Source organism: Oncorhynchus gorbuscha, linkage group LG16, assembly GCF_021184085.1.
Source record: "Oncorhynchus gorbuscha isolate QuinsamMale2020 ecotype Even-year linkage group LG16, OgorEven_v1.0, whole genome shotgun sequence".
Classification (NCBI taxonomy): Eukaryota; Metazoa; Chordata; class Actinopteri; order Salmoniformes; family Salmonidae; genus Oncorhynchus; species Oncorhynchus gorbuscha.
Window position 1 is genome coordinate 96,639,319 of NC_060188.1, and position 13,646 is coordinate 96,652,964.

Here is a 13,646-nt window from a genome sequence, read left to right on the forward strand (position 1 = left end):
TTTTTAGCCAGTAGTTCTGCAAAGGAGCCAAAAGTAGTCCCTGAAAATAGCACACTCTCGCTATATCTCCCTCTATCTCTCTCTCTCTCTCTCTCTCTCTCTCTCTCTCTCTCTCTCTCTCTCTCTCTCTCTGTCTCTGTCTCTCTCTCTCTCTCTCTCTCTCTCTCTCTCTCTCTCTCTCTCTCTCTCTCTCTCTCTCTCTCTCTCTCTCTCTCTCTCTCTCTCTCTCTCTCTCTCTCTCTCTCTCTCTCTCTCTCTCTCTCTCTCTCTCTCTATTCAATTCAATTCAAGGGGCTTTATTGGCATGGGAAACATATGTTAACATTGCCAAAGCAAGTGAGGTGGATAATATACAAAGTGAAGTAAACAATAGAAATTAACAGTAAACATTACACATACAGAAGTGTCAAAACAATGAAGACATTACAAACGTCATATATATATACAGTGTGGTAACAATGTACACATGGTTAAGGAAAATAAATAAGCATAAATATGGGTTCGATTTACAATGGTGTTTGTTCTTCACTGGGTGCCCTTTTCTCGTGGCAACAGGTCACAAATCTTGCTGCTGTGATGGCACACTGTGGAATTTCACCCAGTAGATATGGGAGTTTCCCTATACAGTGCATTACTTTAGACCAGAGCCCTATGGAACCCTATAATAATAATATATGCCATTTAGCAGACGCTTTTATCCAAAGCGACTTACAGTCATGTGTGCATACATTCTACGTATGGGTGGTCCCGGGGATCGAACCCACTACCCTGGCGTTACAAGCGCCATGCTCTACCAACTGAGCTACAGAAGGACCATAAAGCAGTGCTCTCTCTCTCTCTCTCTCTCTCTCTCTCTCTCTCTCTCTCTCTCTCTCTCTCTCTCTCTCTCTCTCTCTCTCTCTCTCTCTCTCTCTCTCTCTCTCTCTCTCTCTCTCTCTCTCTCTCTCTCTCTCTCTCTCTCTCTCTCTCTCTCTCTCTCTCTCTCTCTCTCTCTCTCTCTCTCTCTCTCTCTCTCTCTCTCTCTCTCTCTCTCTCTCTCTCTCTCTCTCTCTCTCTCTCATTAGCTAGAACAACACATTTCTAGGGGCCCATGTGGGGGGAAATCAGAGCAAATGATGTGGCAAAGCTTCAAGAGAAAAGTCATTTTCAAACTAGGGATTTTGGTGGCTAATTGAGGTCAGACAGATCGTGTTATGCACTGAACATTGACACGTCCAGCTCGAAGCATGTCTTTAATTCAAAGGCCACACAAACAAATATAACCATGTCAATGTTTGACCTGGCAAAATAGGTCGGTCTGGGCAAACAGACTTTTTAATGTCCTGTCTCTAAGTCCGGTGAGTCAATGTCTAAGTCTGGTCAGTCAATGTCTAAGTCTGGTCAGTCAATGTCTAAGTCTGGTCAGTCAATGTCTGGTCAGTCAATGTCTGGTGAGTCTCTGTGTTGTGTCATTTGCAACCACTTCTATATATATATAGATGTGAAGCCCCTTTACAGGATCCTGATAACAGTAGACATTCCATTGCCAGGCCCAGAGGTTCCAGGGGACAGAGCTGAGGTCACCTCTTAAGTGTTAATAATTTCAGCATACCTCACTGTCACACTATTCCCTAGACTACATAGTCCACTACTGTTGACCAGGGCCCTATATAGTGCACTATATAGGGAATAGGGCTCTGGTCTAAAGTAGTGCGCTATATAGGGAATAGGGTCCCATAGGGATCTGGTCTAAAGTCGTGCACTATATAGGGAATAGGGCTCTGGTCTAAAGTAGTGCACTATATAGGGAATAAGGGGCCATTTGGAACATGCTACAACTGTTCTCTTATTTCCTCATATGATAGAAGGTCATGTCTCTCTTATCTTAACAGATAGCAATGGAACACTTAGTGAGATGAGAGACATGAACGTACACACTTAGACATACTATCTATACATCCTGTTTGCAGAATATAGCACAGTGGAAATTGTAAGGTATGAGAGTACAAAACTATTGAAACGACTGAAAGTAATAGACCAACTCAATTGTATTTGGTCTGTCGATCACGTGAGCTGTAATGTATTTAAAACTTAAACCTCCCAAGTGGCTCAGCGGTCTAAGACACTGCATCTCAGTGCTAGAGGCATCACTACAGACCCTGGCTCAGCGGTCTAAGACACTGCATCACAGTGCTAGAGGCATAACTACAGACCTGGTTCAGCAGTCTAAGACACTGCATCACAGTGCTAGAGGCGTCACTACAGACCCTGGTTCAGCAGTCTAAGACACTGCATCACAGTGCTAGAGGCGTCACTACAGACCCTGGTTCAGCAGTCTAAGACACTGCATCACAGTGCTAGAGGCATCACTACAGACCCTGGTTCAGCGGTCTAAGACACTGCATCACAGTGCTAGAGGCATCACTACAGACCCTGGTTCAGCGGTCTAAGACACTGCATCACAGTGCTAGAGGCATCACTACAGACCCTGGTTCAGTGGTCTAAGACACTGCATCACAGTGCTAGAGGCATCACTACAGACCCTGGTTCAGCGGTCTAAGTCACTGCATCACAGTGCTAGAGGCATCACTACAGACCCTGGTTCAGCGGTCTAAGACACTGCATCACAGTGCTAGAGGCATCACTACAGACCTGGGTTCAGCGGTCTAAGACACTGCATCACAGTGCCAGAGGCATCACTACAGACCCTGGTTCAGCGGTCTAAGACACTGCATCACAGTGCTAGAGGCATAACTACAGACCTGGGTTCAGCGGTCTAAGACACTGCATCACAGTGCTAGAGGCATCACTACAGACCTGGGTTCAACGGTCTAAGACACTGCATCACAGTGCTAGGGGCATCACTACAGACCCTGGTTCAGCGGTCTAAGACACTGCATCACAGTGCTAGAGGCATCACTACAGACCTGGGTTTGATCCCATGCTGGGTCACAACCAGCTGTGATTGGGAGTCCCATAGGGCGGTGCCCAACGTCATCCGGGTTAAGGGAGGGTTTGACCTGGGCTGCTTTATCTATCATTGTGCACTAGCGACACCTTGTGGTGGGGCCGGTGCCAGCAGGCTGACCCCGGTAGTCAGTTGAACGGTGATTTCCTCCGACACATTGCGGGCTGGTGTTAAGAAGGTTTTGCGGGTCATGTTTCTGAGGACGCATGACTCGATGTTCGCCTCGTTGGAGCGATGAAGCCAAATAGAAAAAGTAATAAAAAAAAACAGTTTTAATAATAATAATAAAATAATAATATTAATAACATATTATAAATAATAAATGTAACTTGTGCCTCCGCCATTTCCCAGCTGTCTAATATGTGACATGAGTGGAATAGGAGGCTGGATGTTCATAGTGGAATGGGAGGCTGGATGTTCATAGTGGAATGGGATGCTGGATGTTCATAGTGGAATGGGATGCTGGATGTTCATAGTGGAATGGGAGGCTGGATGTTCATAGTGGAATGGGAGGCTGGATGTTCATAGTGGAATGGGATGCTGGATGTTCATAGTGGAATGGGAGGCTGGATGTTCATAGTGGAATGGGAGGCTGGATGTTCATAGTGGAATGGGAGGCTGGATGTTCATAGTGGAATGGGAGGCTGGATGTTCATAGTGGAATGGGAGGCTGGATGTTCATAGTGGAATGGGAGGCTGGATGGTCGTAGTGGAATAGGAGGCTGGATGTTCAGAGTGGAATGGGAGGCTGGATGGTCATAGTGGAATGGGAGGCTGGATGTTCATTGTGGAATAGGAGGCTGGATGTTCATAGTGGAATGGGAGGCTGGATGTTCATAGTGGAATGGGAGGCTGGATGGTCATAGTGGAATGGTAGGCTGGATGTTCATAGTGGAATGGGAGGAATGGGAATGGGAGGCTGGATGTTCATAGTGGAATGGGAGGAATGGGAATGGGAGGCTGGATGGTCATGGTGGAATGGGAAGAATGGGAGGCTTGATGATCATATTGGAATGGGAGGCTGGATGTTCATAGTAGAATGGGAGGAATGGGAATGGGAGGCTGGATGTTCATAGTGGAATGGGAGGCTGGATGTTCATAGTGGAATGGGAGGCTGGATGTTCATAGTGGAATGGGAGGCTGGATGTTCATAGCGGAATGGGAGGCTGGATGTTCATAGTGGAATGGGAGGCTGGATGTTCATAGTGGAATGGGAGGCTGGATGTTCATAGTGGAATGGGAGGCTGGATGTTCATAGTGGAATGGGAGGCTGGATGGTCATAGTGGAATGGGAGGAATGGGAGGCTGGATGTTCATTGTAGAATGGGAGGCTGGATGGTCATAGTGGAATGGGAGGATGGATGGTCATAGTGGAATGGGAGGCTGGATGTTCATCATGGAATGGGAGGCTGGATGTTCATAGTAGAATGGGAGGCTGGATGTTCATAGTAGAATGGGAGGCTGGATGTTCATAATAGAATGGGAGGCTGGATGTTCATAGTGGAATGGGAGGCTGGATGTTCATAGTGGAATGGGAGGCTGGATGGTCATAGTGGAATGGGAGGCTGGATGTTCATAGTGGAATGGGAGGAATGGGAATGGGAGGCTGGATGTTCATAGTGGAATGGGAGGAATGGGAATGGGAGGCTGGATGGTCATGGTGGAATGGGAAGAATGGGAGGCTTGATGATCATATTGGAATGGGAAGCTGGATGTTCATAGTGGAATGGGAGGCTGGATGTTCATAGTGGAATGGGAGGCTGGATGTTCATAGTGGAATGGGAGGCTGGATGTTCATAGTGGAATGGGAGGCTGGATGTTCATAGTGGAATGGGAGGCTGGATGTTCATAGTGGAATGGGAGGCTGGATGGTCGTAGTGGAATAGGAGGCTGGATGTTCATAGTGGAATGGGAGGCTGGATGTTCATAGTGGAATGGGAGGCTGGATGTTCATAGTGGAATGGGAGGCTGGATGTTCATAGTGGAATGGGAGGCTGGATGTTCATAGTGGAATGGGAGGCTGGATGGTCATAGTGGAATGGGAGGAATGGGAGGCTGGATGTTCATTGTAGAATGGGAGGCTGGATGGTCATAGTGGAATGGGAGGATGGATGGTCATAGTGGAATGGGAGGCTGGATGTTCATCATGGAATGGGAGGCTGGATGTTCATAGTAGAATGGGAGGCTGGATGTTCATAGTAGAATGGGAGGCTGGATGTTCATAATAGAATGGGAGGCTGGATGTTCATAGTGGAATGGGAGGCTGGATGTTCATAGTGGAATGGGAGGCTGGATGGTCATAGTGGAATGGGAGGCTGGATGTTCATAGTGGAATGGGAGGAATGGGAATGGGAGGCTGGATGTTCATAGTGGAATGGGAGGAATGGGAATGGGAGGCTGGATGGTCATGGTGGAATGGGAAGAATGGGAGGCTTGATGATCATATTGGAATGGGAAGCTGGATGTTCATAGTGGAATGGGAGGCTGGATGTTCATAGTGGAATGGGAGGCTGGATGTTCATAGTGGAATGGGAGGCTGGATGTTCATAGTGGAATGGGAGGCTGGATGTTCATAGTGGAATGGGAGGCTGGATGTTCATAGTGGAATGGGAGGCTGGATGGTCGTAGTGGAATAGGAGGCTGGATGTTCATAGTGGAATGGGAGGCTGGATGGTCATAGTGGAATGGGAGGCTGGATGTTCATTGTGGAATAGGAGGCTGGATGTTCATAGTGGAATGGGAGGCTGGATGTTCATAGTGGAATGGGAGGCTGGATGGTCATAGTGGAATGGGAGGCTGGATGTTCATAGTGGAATGGGAGGCTGGATGTTCATAGTGGAATGGGAGGCTGGATGGTCATAGTGGAATGGGAGGCTGGATGTTCATAGTGGAATGGGAGGAATGGGAATGGGAGGCTGGATGTTCATAGTGGAATAGTAGGAATGGGAATGGGAGGCTGGATGGTCATGGTGGAATGGGAAGAATGGGAGGCTTGTTGATCATATTGGAATGGGAGGCTGGATGTTCATATTGGAATGGGAGGCTGGATGTTCATAGTGGAATGGGAGGCTGGATGTTCATAGTAGAATGGGAGGAATGGGAATGGGAGGCTGGATGTTCATAGTGGAATGGGAGGCTGGATGTTCATAGTGGAATGGGAGGCTGGATGGTCATAGTGGAATGGGAGGAATGGGAGGCTGGATGTTCATTGTAGAATGGGAGGCTGGATGGTCACAGTGGAATGGGAGGATGGATGGTCATAGTGGAATGGGAGGCTGGATGTTCATCATGGAATGGGAGGCTGGATGTTCATAGTAGAATGGGAGGCTGGATGTTCATAGTAGAATGGGAGGCTGGATGTTCATAATAGAATGGGAGGCTGGATGTTCATAGTGGAATGGGAGGCTGGATGTTCATAGTGGAATGGGAGGCTGGATGGTCATAGTGGAATGGGAGGCTGGATGTTCATAGTGGAATGGGAGGAATGGGAATGGGAGGCTGGATGTTCATAGTGGAATGGGAGGAATGGGAATGGGAGGCTGGATGGTCATGGTGGAATGGGAAGAATGGGAGGCTGATGTTCATATTGGAATGGGAAGCTGGATGTTCATAGTGGAATGGGAGGCTGGATGTTCATAGTGGAATGGGAGGCTGGATGTTCTTAGTGGAACGGGAGGCTGGATGTTCATAGTAGAATGGAAGGCTGGATGTTCATAGTGGAATGGGAGGCTGGATGTTCATAGTGGAATGGGAGGCTGGATGGTTCATAGTGGAATAGGAGGCTGGATGTTCATAGTGGAATGGGAGGCTGGATGGTCATAGTGGAATGGGAGGCTGGATGTTCATTGTGGAATAGGAGGCTGGATGTTCATAGTGGAATGGGAGGCTGGATGTTCATAGTGGAATGGGAGGCTGGATGGTCATAGTGGAATGGGAGGCTGGATGTTCATAGTGGAATGGGAGGCTGGATGTTCATAGTGGAATGGGAGGCTGGATGGTCATAGTGGAATGGGAGGCTGGATGTTCATAGTGGAATGGGAGGAATGGGAATGGGAGGCTGGATGTTCATAGTGGAATGGTAGGAATGGGAATGGGAGGCTGGATGGTCATGGTGGAATGGGAAGAATGGGAGGCTTGATGATCATATTGGAATGGGAGGCTGGATGTTCATAGTGGAATGGGAGGCTGGATGTTCATAGTAGAATGGGAGGAATGGGAATGGGAGGCTGGATGTTCATAGTGGAATGGGAGGAATGGGAATGGGAGGCTGGATGTTCATGGTGGAATGGGAAGAATGGATGTTCATATTGGAATGGGAAGCTGGATGTTCATAGTGGAATGGGAGGCTGGATGTTCATAGTGGAATGGGAGGCTGGATGTTCATAGTGGAATGGGAGGCTGGATGTTCATAGTGGAATAGGAGGCTGGATGTTCATAGTGGAATGGGAGGCTGGATGTTCATAGTGGAATGGGAGGCTGGATGTTCATAGTGGAATGGGAGGCTGGATGTTCATAGTGGAATGGGAGGCTGGATGTTCATAGTGGAATGGGAGGCTGGATGGTCATAGTGGAATGGGAGGCTGGATGTTCATAGTGGAATGGGAGGAATGGGAATGGGAGGCTGGATGTTCATAGTGGAATGGTAGGAATGGGAATGGGAGGCTGGATGGTCATGGTGGAATGGGAAGAATGGGAGGCTTGATGATCATATTGGAATGGGAGGCTGGATGTTCATAGTGGAATGGGAGGCTGGATGTTCATAGTAGAATGGGAGGAATGGGAATGGGAGGCTGGATGTTCATAGTGGAATGGGAGGCTGGATGTTCATAGTGGAATGGGAGGCTGGATGTTCATAGTGGAATGTGAGGCTGGATGTTCATAGTGGAATGGGAGGCTGGATGTTCATAGTGGAATGGGAGGCTGGATGTTCATAGCGGAATGGGAGGCTGGATGTTCATAGTGGAATGGGAGGCTGGATGTTCATAGTAGAATGGGAGGCTGGATGTTCATAGTAGAATGGGAGGCTGGATGTTCATAGTGGAATGGGAGGCTGGATGTTCATAGTGGAATGGGAAGCTGGATGTTCATAGTAGAATGGGAGGCTGGATGTTCTTAGTGGAATGGGAGGCTGGATGTTCATAGTGGAATGGGAGGCTGGATGTTCATAGTGGAATGGGAGGCTGGATGGTCATAGTGGAATGGGAGGAATGGGAGGCTGGATGTTCATTGTAGAATGGGAGGCTGGATGGTCATAGTGGAATGGGAGGATGGATGGTCATAGTGGAATGGGAGGCTGGATGTTCATCATGGAATGGGAGGCTGGATGTTTATAGTAGAATGGGAGGCTGGATGTTCATAGTAGAATGGGAGGCTGGATGTTCATAATAGAATGGGAGGCTGGATGTTCATAGTGGAATGGGAGGCTGGATGTTCATAGTGGAATGGGAGGCTGGATGGTCATAGTGGAATGGGAGGCTGGATGTTCATAGTGGAATGGGAGCTGAATGGGAATGGGAGGCTGGATGTTCATAGTGGAATGGGAGGAATGGGAATGGGAGGCTGGATGGTCATGGTGGAATGGGAAGAATGGGAGGCTTGATGATCATATTGGAATGGGAAGCTGGATGTTCATAGTGGAATGGGAGGCTGGATGTTCATAGTGGAATGGGAGGCTGGATGTTCATAGTGGAATGGGAGGCTGGATGTTCATAGTGGAATGGGAGGCTGGATGTTCATAGTGGAATGGGAGGCTGGATGTTCATAGTGGAATGGGAGGCTGGATGTTCATAGTGGAATGGGAGGCTGGATGTTCATAGTGGAATGGGAGGCTGGATGGTCATAGTGGAATGGGAGGCTGGATGTTCATTGTGGAATAGGAGGCTGGATGTTCATAGTGGAATGGGAGGCTGGATGTTCATAGTGGAATGGGAGGCTGGATGGTCATAGTGGAATGGGAGGCTGGATGTTCATAGTGGAATGGGAGGCTGGATGTTCATAGTGGAATGGGAGGCTGGATGGTCATAGTGGAATGGGAGGCTGGATGTTCATAGTGGAATGGGAGGAATGGGAATGGGAGGCTGGATGTTCATAGTGGAATGGTAGGAATGGGAATGGGAGGCTGGATGGTCATGGTGGAATGGGAAGAATGGGAGGCTGATGATCATATTGGAATGGGAGGCTGGATGTTCATAGTGGAATGGGAGGCTGGATGTTCATAGTAGAATGGGAGGAATGGGAATGGGAGGCTGGATGTTCATAGTGGAATGGGAGGCTGGATGTTCATAGTGGAATGGGAGGCTGGATGTTCATAGTGGAATGGGAGGCTGGATGTTCATAGTGGAATGGGAGGCTGGATGTTCATAGTGGAATGGGAGGCTGGATGTTCATAGTAGAATGGGAGGCTGGATGTTCATAGTAGAATGGGAGGCTGGATGTTCATAGTAGAAGAATGGGAGGCTGGATGTTCATAGTGGAATGGGAGGCTGGATGTTCATAGTGGAATGGGAGGCTGGATGTTCATAGTGGAATGGGAGGCTGGATGTTCTTAGTGGAATGGGAGGCTGGATGTTCATAGTAGAATGGGAGGCTGGATGTACATAGTAGAATGGAAGGATGGATGTTCATGGTGGAATGAGAGGCTGGATGTTCATAGTGGAATGGGAGGCTGGATTTTCATCGTGGAATGGGAGGCTGGATGGTCATAGTGGAATGGGAGGCTGGATGTTCATAGTGGAATGGGAGGCTGGATGTTCATAGTGGAATGGGAGGCTGGATGGTCATAGTGGAATGGGAGGCTGGATGTTCATAGTGGAATGGGAGGAATGGGAATGGGAGGCTGGATGTTCATAGTGGAATGGGAGGAATGGGAATGGGAGGCTGGATGGTCATGGTGGAATGGGAAGAATGGGAGGCTTGATGATCATATTGGAATGGGAAGCTGGATGTTCATAGTGGAATGGGAGGCTGGATGTTCATAGTGGAATGGGAGGCTGGATGTTCATAGTAGAATGGGAGGAATGGGAATGGGAGGCTGGATGTTCATAGCGGAATGGGAGGCTGGATGTTCATAGTGGAATGGGAGGCTGGATGTTCATAGTGGAATGGGAGGCTGGATGTTCATAGTGGAATCGGAGGCTGGATGTTCATAGTGGAAGTGGAATGGGAGGCTGGATGTTCATAGTGGAATGGGAGGCTGGATGGTCATAGTGGAATGGGAGGAATGGGAGGCTGGATGTTCATTGTAGAATGGGAGGCTGGATGGTCATAGTGGAATGGGAGGATGGATGGTCATAGTGGAATGGGAGGCTGGATGTTCATCATGGAATGGGAGGCTGGATGTTCGTAGTAGAATGGGAGGCTGGATGTTCATAGTAGAATGGGAGGCTGGATGTTCATAATAGAATGGGAGGCTGGATGTTCATAGTGGAATGGGAGGCTGGATGTTCATAGTGGAATGGGAGGCTGGATGGTCATAGTGGAATGGGAGGCTGGATGTTCATAGTGGAATGGGAGGATTGGGAATGGGAGGCTGGATGTTCATAGTGGAATGGGAGGAATGGGAATGGGAGGCTGGATGGTCATAATAGAATGAGAGGCTGGATGTTCATAGTGGAATGGGAGGCTGGATGTTCATAGTGGAATGGGAGGCTGGATGTTCATAGTAGAATGAGCGGCTGGATGTTCATAGTGGAATGAGAGGCTGGATGTTCATAGTAGAATGAGAGGCTGGATGTTCATAGTGGAATCGGAGGCTGGATGGTCATAGTGGAATGGGAGGCTGGATGGTCATAGTGGAATGGGAGGCTGGATGTTCATAGTGGAATGGGAGGATTGGGAATGGGAGGCTGGATGTTCATAGTGGAATGGGAGGAATGGGAATGGGAGGCTGGATGGTCATAATAGAATGAGAGGCTGGATGTTCATAGTGGAATGGGAGGCTGGATGTTCATAGTGGAATGGGAGGCTGGATGTTCATAGTAGAATGGGAGGCTGGATGTTCATAGTGGAATGGGAGGCTGGATGTTCATAGTAGAATGAGAGGCTGGATGTTCATAGTGGAATCGGAGGCTGGATGGTCATAGTGGAATCGGAGGCTGGATGGTCATAGTGGAATGGGAGGCTGGATGGTCATAGTGGAATGGGAGGCTGGATGTTCATAGTAGAATGAGAGGCTGGATGGTCATAGTGGAATGGGAGGCTGGATGTTCATAGTGGAATGGGAGGCTGGATGTTCATAGTGGAATGGGAGGCTGGATGGTCATAGTAGAATGAGAGGCTAGATGTTCATAGTGGAATCGGAGGCTGGATGGTCATAGTGGAATCGGAGGCTGGATGGTCATAGTGGAATGGGAGGCTGGATGGTCATAGTGGAATGGGAGGCTGGATGTTCATAGTAGAATGAGAGGCTGGATGGTCATAGTGGAATGGGAGGCTGGATGTTCATAGTGGAATGGGAGGCTGGATGTTCATAGTGGAATGGGAGGCTGGATGGTCATAGTGGAATGGGAGGCTGGATGGTCATAGTGGAATGGGAGGCTGGATGGTCATAGTGGAATGGGAGGCTGGATGTTCATAGTGGAATGGGAGGCTGGATGGTCATAGTGGAATGGGAGGCTGGATGTTCATAGTGGAATGGGAGGCTGGATGGTCATAGTGGAATGGGAGGCTGGATGTTCATAGTGGAATGGGAGGCTGGATGGTCATAGTGGAATGGGAGGCTGGATGTTCATAGTGGAATGGGAGGCTGGATGTTCATAGTGGAATGGGAGGCTGGATGTTCATAGTAGAATGGGAGGAATGGGAATGGGAGGCTGGATGTTCATAGTGGAATGGGAGGCTGGATGTTCATAGTAGAATGGGAGGAATGGGAATGGGAGGCTGGATGTTCATAGTGGAATGGGAGGCTGGATGTTCATAGTGGAATGGGAGGCTGGATGTTCATAGTGGAATGGGAGGCTGGATGTTCATAGTGGAATGGGAGGCTGGATGTTCATAGTGGAATGGGAGGCTGGATGTTCATAGTGGAATGGGAGGCTGGATGTTCATAGTGGAATCGGAGGCTGGATGTTCATAGTGGAATGGGAGGCTGGATGTTCATAGTGGAATGGGAGGCTGGATGGTCATAGTGGAATGGGAGGAATGGGAGGCTGGATGTTCATTGTAGAATGGGAGGCTGGATGGTCATAGTGGAATGGGAGGATGGATGGTCATAGTGGAATGGGAGGCTGGATGTTCATCATGGAATGGGAGGCTGGATGTTCATAGTAGAATGGGAGGCTGGATGTTCATAGTAGAATGGGAGGCTGGATGTTCATAATGAATGGGAGGCTGGATGGTCATAGTGGGAAGGGGGGCTGGATGGTCCATAGTGGAATGGGAGGCTGGATGTTCATAGTGGAATGGGAGGATTGGGAATGGGAGGCTGGATGTTCATAGTGGAATGGGAGGAATGGGAATGGGAGGCTGGATGTTCATAATAGATGGGAGAGGCTGGATGTTCATAGTGGAATGGGAGGCTGGATGTTCATAGTGGAATGGGAGGCTGGATGTTCATAGTAGAATGAGCGGCTGGATGTTCATAGTGGAATGAGAGGCTGGATGTTCATAGTAGAATGAGAGGCTGGATGTTCATAGTGGAATCGGAGGCTGGATGGTCATAGTGGAATGGGAGGCTGGATGGTCATAGTGGAATGGGAGGCTGGATGTTCATAGTGGAATGGGAGGCTGGATGGTCATAGTGGAATGGGAGGCTGGATGTTCATAGTGGAATGGGAGGCTGGATGGTCATAGTGGAATGGGAGGCTGGATGTTCATAGTGGAATGGGAGGCTGGATGTTCATAGTGGAATGGGAGGCTGGATGTTCATAATGGAATGGGAGGCTGGATGTTCATAGTAGAATGGGAGGCTGGATGTTCATAGTAGAATGGGAGGCTGGATGTTCATAGTGGAATGGGAGGCTGGATGTTCATAGTGGAATGGGAGGCTGGATGTTCATAGTGGAATGGGAGGATTGGGAATGGGAGGCTGGATGTTCATAGTGGAATGGGAGGAATGGGAATGGGAGGCTGGATGGTCATAATAGAATGAGAGGCTGGATGTTCATAGTGGAATGGGAGGCTGGATGTTCATAGATGGAAGTGGGAGGCTGGATGTTCATAGTAGAATGAGCGGCTGGATGTTCATAGTGGAATGAGAGGCTGGATGTTCATAGTAGAATGAGAGGCTGGATGTTCATAGTGGAATCGGAGGCTGGATGGTCATAGTGGAATGGGAGGCTGGATGTTCATAGTGGAATGGGAGGATTGGGAATGGGAGGCTGGATGTTCATAGTGGAATGGGAGGAATGGGAATGGGAGGCTGGATGGTCATAATAGAATGAGAGGCTGGATGTTCATAGTGGAATGGGAGGCTGGATGTTCATAGTGGAATGGGAGGCTGGATGTTCATAGTAGAATGAGCGGCTGGATGTTCATAGTGGAATGAGAGGCTGGATGTTCATAGTAGAATGAGAGGCTGGATGTTCATAGTGGAATGGGAGGCTGGATGTTCATAGTGGAATGGGAGGCTGGATGGTCATAGTGGAATGGGAGGCTGGATGTTCATAGTGGAATGGGAGGCTGGATGTTCATAGTGGAATGGGAGGCTGGATGTTCATAGTGGAATGGGAGGCTGGATGTTCATAGTGGAATGGGAGGCTGG